This window comes from Choloepus didactylus, assembly GCF_015220235.1.
Source record: "Choloepus didactylus isolate mChoDid1 chromosome 25 unlocalized genomic scaffold, mChoDid1.pri SUPER_25_unloc1, whole genome shotgun sequence".
In the NCBI taxonomy this organism is placed as follows: domain Eukaryota; kingdom Metazoa; phylum Chordata; class Mammalia; order Pilosa; family Megalonychidae; genus Choloepus; species Choloepus didactylus.
The window spans coordinates 5,650,003-5,657,017 of NW_023637606.1; the positions used below are offsets into that span (position 1 = coordinate 5,650,003).

Genomic DNA, 7,015 nt, shown 5'->3' on the forward strand with positions numbered 1-7,015 from the left:
TGACAAGGAAGTCCTTGGAGTTCATTCTTCATTCCCCAAAACACAACCCTCAAACCTCACCAACAGGAAGCCAAACAGATAAATCCTATTCTGTTGACCCATCCTGTGTCAATCCTGTGCCAGTACCACATAGCCAGCATAAATATAATGAATACAAGTCCTCTATCTGGAAGGGCAAGGGAGCTTCTTTTCAAAAATCTTAATTGTAAATTTATACTCTCCAGTTTATTTTGAAAACATTCTTTTCTGATATATATCCAAATGAATCTGAGATTACAGTTTTCTCAAAGTACACTGTTTCAGTTTGCTAATGCTGCTGTTATGCAAAACTCCAGAAATGGATTTGCTTTTATAAAGGGGGTTTATTTGGTTACAAAGTTACAGTCTTTTTTTTTTTTTTTCCAAAGTTACAGTCTTAAGGCCATAAAGTGTCCAAGGTAAAACATCAACAACCAGGTACTTTCACTGAAGAATGGCCATTGGTGTCCAGAAAACCTCTGTTAGCTTGGAAGACATGTAGCCGGTGTCCACCTGTTCCCAGATTGTGTTTCAAAATGGTGTTCTCCAAATTGTTGCTCTTGGGGTGTTTTGTCCTCTCTTAGCTCAGCTAGTTTTCAAAATGTCACTCTCAATTACTCTGAGGTCCTTCTGTCTGTGAACTCCTTTATAGGACTCCAGCGATCCAATTAACACCCACCCTGAATGGGTGGGGAAACATCTCCATGGAAATTATCCAATCAAAGGCTTCATTCACAGTTGATTGAGTCACATCTCCATGGAAACACTCAATCAAAGGATTCCAATCTAATCAACACTAATACATCTACCCCCACAAGATTGCATCAAAGAACATGGCATTTTTGGGGGACATAATATATCCAAACTGGCATGTACACAGAAATTATTTATATTCTCCTGTAAATGAAACACTGATAAAAGAAAATGTAATATATCATCATGTAAAGACTTTTACATAATAGAAGTCTTTCTCTAGCTTTTTAAAATATTTTTTCTCATCTAAGCCAATATATATTTGACATTTGGGTTATATGTGCATATAAAAACAGAACTGATTGTCAAGGTGAGCATAAGGTAAAACAGCATTTAGTGATCTTTCTGGATATAATAAAATTTTCAAAGACAAAGTAGTCCAAATGGGAGCAAAAAAGCTGACTTCCTTATGAAATAAACTAGATAAACACAAAAATTAAGAATAATTGGAGGTGCTAAAGATTAATTCCCTAAATCATTCCCTCTTTCCTATCCTTTTATCATACATGTGTGCAACTTAAATGTGTGTGAATTAGAATATTTCCAGTCAGGATTGGGAACACCTATGACTAAGGATATGTAATTCAATAAAATGCCCTGAGGTGAAAAGATAAAAGGTAGTGCAAGTGAATAGAGGACATTTGTCCATCAAGTTATCCTTATCAATTTACTGAAGAGGTAGATTATTTAAAGTCTCAATGGGATCAGAAGATCATAATTAAGCACATTAGAATGCAAACTATCATTGGATTAGTACATTAAAGTTAAACACTGGAAAGAAATTATTGTGTTACAAAATACACACAAAACATTAAATTTTGTGGTCCTATTATTTGTTGGTTCCACTATTTTTGTAATTGGGGCAAGATAAGAGGTCCAATCTGTTTAAGAACATTTAATACACCCCATAAACTGTCTGACTCAAAGATTTTTATTAATTCTTCTGCCAAACACAACACTGATTTCCATCTATGATTCTTTTTGAGATAAGATACAGTAGGTCATTTGAAAAAACAGTTGAGGCCTTGAGTTATAAAACATTGCACTTTAACACATTGATTGAGAAACCTGGGACATCACTGTAAAGATGTTAATCATTGTTGGCCTTCAGCAGTGAATGGATGCAGCCTCATTATGACTTTTCCAAAAATGCTTTGCAGTGCCTAACACACTGCTGGTACAGTCTCAAATTTGGAGTCATTCCCATAATAGAGATCTTCAATAATAAGTTGTATTTGTGGATCATAGCTCCCAAGTAGCTCAATTTTAATTTTGCAGGTTTTTTTTTTGGCTTTTGTAATGGGGTTTTATTAGTTAACAAATTTACAGTTCTAAGGTCATGAAAATGTCCTGATTGAGGCATCAAGAAGATGACACCTTCTCTGAAGAAAGGCTAATGGCATCTGGGGTTCCTATGTCACATAGGAAGGCACATGGCTGGATTCTGCTGGGGCTCACTTCTTAATTTCATTACTTTTTCCAAAATGTCTCTGGGCTTCATTCTTAGCTTCTCTCTCTCAGCTCCTGTTCATCCTTGCTTGTTTCTCCCAGAGCATTTCTCTCTGGGTGCCTGGGGGTCATCTCTTAGCTTCTCCTGGGCAAACTCTGGATTTCATTTCTTGGCTTCTCCCCTGGTTCTGGTTTCAATGACTGTCTCCAAAATGTCTCTCTTAGCTGCATCTCCAAATGTCTGGGTTTGTGTTGGCTTTGAGATCTAAGAACTCCAGTAAACTAATTAAGAGCCACATTGAATGGGCAGGGTCACATCTCCATGGAAATCTAATCAAAAAGTCTCACCTACAATAAGTCTGTACCCACAAGACTGCATTAAAAGAACATGGCAATAAATTTAACCAAAGTTGTAAAAGACCTATACAAAGAAAACTACATAACTCTATTAAAAGAAATAGAAGCGGACCTTAAAAGATGGAAAAATATTCCATGTTCATGGATAGGAAAGCTAAATGTCATTAAGATGTCAATTCTACCCAAACTCAACTACAGATTCAATGCAATCACAATCAAAATTCCAACAACCTACTTTGCAGACTTGGAAAAGCTAGTTATCAAATTTATTTGGAAAGGGAAGATGCCTCGAATTGCTAAAGACACTCTAAAAAAGAAAAACGAAGTGGGAGGACTTACACTCCCTGACTTTGAAGCTTATTATAAAGCCACAGTTGCCAAAACAGCATGGTACTGGCACAAAGATAGACATATAGATCAATGGAATTGAATTGAGAATTCAGAGATAGACCCTCAGATCTATGGCCGACTGATCTTTGATAAGGCCCCCAAAGTCACTGAACTGAGCCATAATGGTCTTTTCAACAAATGGGGCTGGGAGAGTTCGATATCCATATCCAAAAGAATGAAAGAGGACCCCTACCTCACCCCCTACACAAAAATTAACTCAAAATGGACCAAAGATCTCAATATAAAAGAAAGTACCATAAAACTCCTAGAAGATAATGTAGGAAAACATCTTCAAGACCTTGTGTTAGGCGGCCACTTCCTAGACTTTCCACCCAAAGCACAAGCAACAAAAGAAAAAATAGATAAATGGGAACTCCTCAAGCTTAGAAGTTTCTGTACCTCAAAAGAATTTCTCAAAAAGGTAAAGAGGCAGCCAACTCAATGGGAAAAAATTTTTGGAAACCATGTATCTGACAAAAGACTGATATCTTGCATATATAAAGAAATCCTATAACTCAATAACAATAGTACAGACAGCCCAATTTTAAAATGGGCAAAAGATATGAAAAGACAGTTCTCTGAAGAGGAAATACAAATGGCCAAGAAACACATGAAAAAATGTTCAGCTTCACTAGCTGTTAGAGAGATGCAAATTAAGACCACAATGAGATACCATCTCACACCGATTAGAATGGCTGCCATTAAACAAACAGGAAACTGCAAATGCTGGAGGGGATGTGGAGAAATTGGAACTCTCATTCACTGTTGGTGGGACTGTATAATGATTCAGCCACTCTGGAAGTCAGTCTGGCAGTTCCTTAGAAAACTAGATATAGAGTTACCATTCGATCCAGCGATCGCACTTCTCGGTATATACCCGGAAGATCGGAAAGCAGTGACACGAGCAGATATCTGCACGCCAGTGTTCATAGCAGCATTATTCACAATTGCCAAGAGATGGAAACAACCCAAATGTCCTTCAACAGATGAGTGGATAAATAAAATGTGGTATATACACACGATGGAATACTACACGGCAGTAAGAAGGAACGATCTCGTGAAACATATGACAACATGGATGAACCTTGAAGACATAATGCTGAGAGAAATAAGCCAGGCACAAAAAGAGAAATATTATATGCTACCACTAATGTGAACTTTGAAAAATGTCAAACAAATGGTCTATAATGTAGAATGTAGGGGAACTAGCAATAGAGAGCAATTAAGGAAGCGGGAACAATAATCCAAGAAGAACAGATAAGCTATTTAACGTTCTGGGGATGCCCAGGAATGACTATGGTCTGTTAATTTCTGATGGATATAGTAGGAACAAGTTCACAGAAATGTTGCTATATTATGTAACTTTCTTGGGGTAAAGTAGGAACATGTTGGAAGTTAAGCAGTTATCTTAGGTTAGTTGTCTTTTTCTTACTCCCTTGTTATGGTCTCTTTGAAATGTTCTTTTATTGTATGTTTTTTTTTATTTTTTTTTAAATTTTTTTATTTTTCATACAGTTGATTTAAAAAAAAATTAAAAAAAAAACAAGGAAAAAAATATGCAGAGCCTCCTTGAGGAGCCTGTGGGGAATGCAGGGGTATTCGCCTACCCCACCTCCATGGTTGCTAACATGACCACAGACATAGGGGACTGGTGGTTTGATGGGTTGAGCCCTCTACCACAGGATTTACCCTTGGGAAGACGGTTGCTACAAAGGAGAGGCTAGGCCTCCCTATATTTGTGCCTAAGACCCTCCTCCCGAATGCCTCTTTGTTGCTCAGATGTGGCCCTCTCTCTCTAGCTAAGCCAACTTGAAAGGTGAAATCACTGCCCTCCCCCCTATGTGGGATCAGACACCGAGGGTAGTGAATCTCCCTGGCAACGTGGAATATGACTCCCGGGGAGGAATGTAGACCCGGCATTGTGGGATGGAGAACATCTTCTTGACCAAAAGAGGGATGTGAAAGGAAATGAAATAAACTTCATTGGCAGAGAGATTCCAAAAGGAGCCGAGAGGTCACTCTGGTGGGCACTCTTATGCACAATATAGACAACCCTTTTTAGGTTCTAATGAATTGGGGTAGCTGGTGGTGGATACCTGAAACTATCAAACTGCAACCCAGAACCCATAAATCTTGAAGACAATTGTATAAAAATGTGGCTTATGAGGGGGGACAGTGGGATTGGGGGGGCCATAGGGATCACACTCCCGTTTGTCTAGTTTGTGGATGGATGAGTGGAAAGGGAGAAGGAAACAAACAAACAAACAAACAAACAAGGGCACCCAGTGTTCTTTTTTACTTTAGTTGCTCTTTTTCACTCTAATTATTATTCTTGTTATTTTTGTGTGTGGTAATGAGGGTGTCAGGGATTGATTTAGGTGATGAATGTACAACTATGGAATGGTACTGTGAAAAATCGAATGTACGATTTGTTTTGTATGACTGCGTGGTATGTGAATATATCTCAATAAAATGAAGATTTAAAATAAAATAAAATAATAAATTAAAAAAAAAAAAAGAACATGGCTTTGACCAAAAGGTGGAAAAGGTGTGAAACAAAATAAAGCTTCAGTGGCTGAGAGATCTCAAATAGAGTAGAGAGGTCAATGTAGTAGTTATTCTTATGCATTAGATAGATATAAAAATATGGAATGCTTCACAAATTTGCATGTCATCCTTGCACAGGGGCCATGCTAATCTTCTCTGTATCATTCCAATTTTAGTGTATGTACTGCTGAAGCAAGCGCTAACTTTGCAGTTTTTAACTTGGTTATCTTCTCTATTCAAATCTCTCAGATTGCTTTCATCCATACATAGTATATAATCAAATGTAGCAATGTTTTCTTTGGTAACCTGCTGTGAAGTGTGACTCACAGGAATGTTATGCTTTTCCATGCAACTTTGCCCTCGATAAAGTAGGGTTTCCTATCTCATATGTGGATGTCATGGCACTATTCTCCAAGTATCTGAAATATTTTGACCAGTTACAAGTTTTCTGAAAACTGCTTATGCAATGGGTGATGACAGTGTTCCCCAGACTTACAAACAGCACTGACTTGGGCTCCTACTCTGCCAGCTTCTCAGGTGCAAAGAGAAGCAAGAGTGAGACACAGAAGGACTGAGCCAGAATCTGGCAAGGAACTTCTTTACCATTTTCAGGATGATCTTGGCTGTGTGTGGCCCTTCACTGTATCTTCAAGTTCCATGAAAACTTCTCTTGAGATTTTGATTGACTCTGTATATCAAATTGGAGAGAACTGATACTTTTCTGACATTAATTCTACCAATCCACAAACATTGTATAACTCTCCTTTTAGGAAGGAAGTGGAGATGGAGAAGGAGGAGAAGGAGAAGGAGAAAAAGGAGAAATAAATAAATGAAAAAGAAAGAAAAAAAGGAATGAATGAATGAAGGAAGGAAGATCTCTCTGTTGGAGAGAAATTATGTTTCTCTTTTCCTTATAGCTGCAAAAGGACAGATGTTATTCTGCATTAAGAAATTAGATGCATACATTCTTTTAAACAAAGTAATCATCTATACATCTGAACTTCAGAGACAGATGGTATGTATAATTCTACTTGGTTTTCTTAATTTGCTGCCCCAGAGACAAGATTTAAGTTGAAATCTGTTTCCTGGAGAGTAAACACTAGAGAGTTTTGGTTTTCTCAAATTTGACACTCTTGACATTTGGAGCCAGATAATTTTTGTTGTGGGATTCTCTTGTGCACTGTAGGATGTTTACCTCCATCCCTGAAAATTACCCATTAGATGCCAATAGCATCTCTCCAGTACTGAAAATCAAAAATGCTTACAGACATTGCTAACTGTTCCCAGAGGGGCAAAATCACCCCAGTGGAGAACCACTGAACTAGAAGATGACCTTTGGAAATTTAAATGAAGTCTCTGTTTCATTTAAATTAAGAGTCTACATATTTTCCCAAGTACATTAATACTCCTTCTTTGACCATCCATGAGTAACTTATAAAGCCTATATGATACCATTCCCTTTTATTGAGATGGTATTTATTACCTGGTGTGGTTTGAAACC

General features: G+C 37.6%; 1 non-coding gene across 1 annotated transcript; it reads right to left on the reverse strand.

The window, feature by feature from the left end:
• Positions 1–5,607: 5,607 nt before the first annotated feature.
• Positions 5,608–5,714, reverse strand: LOC119525507. Its single transcript, XR_005214979.1, has one exon. It is a non-coding gene; the product is annotated as a U6 spliceosomal RNA (small nuclear RNA).
• Between the last annotated feature and the right edge of the window lie 1,301 nt (positions 5,715–7,015).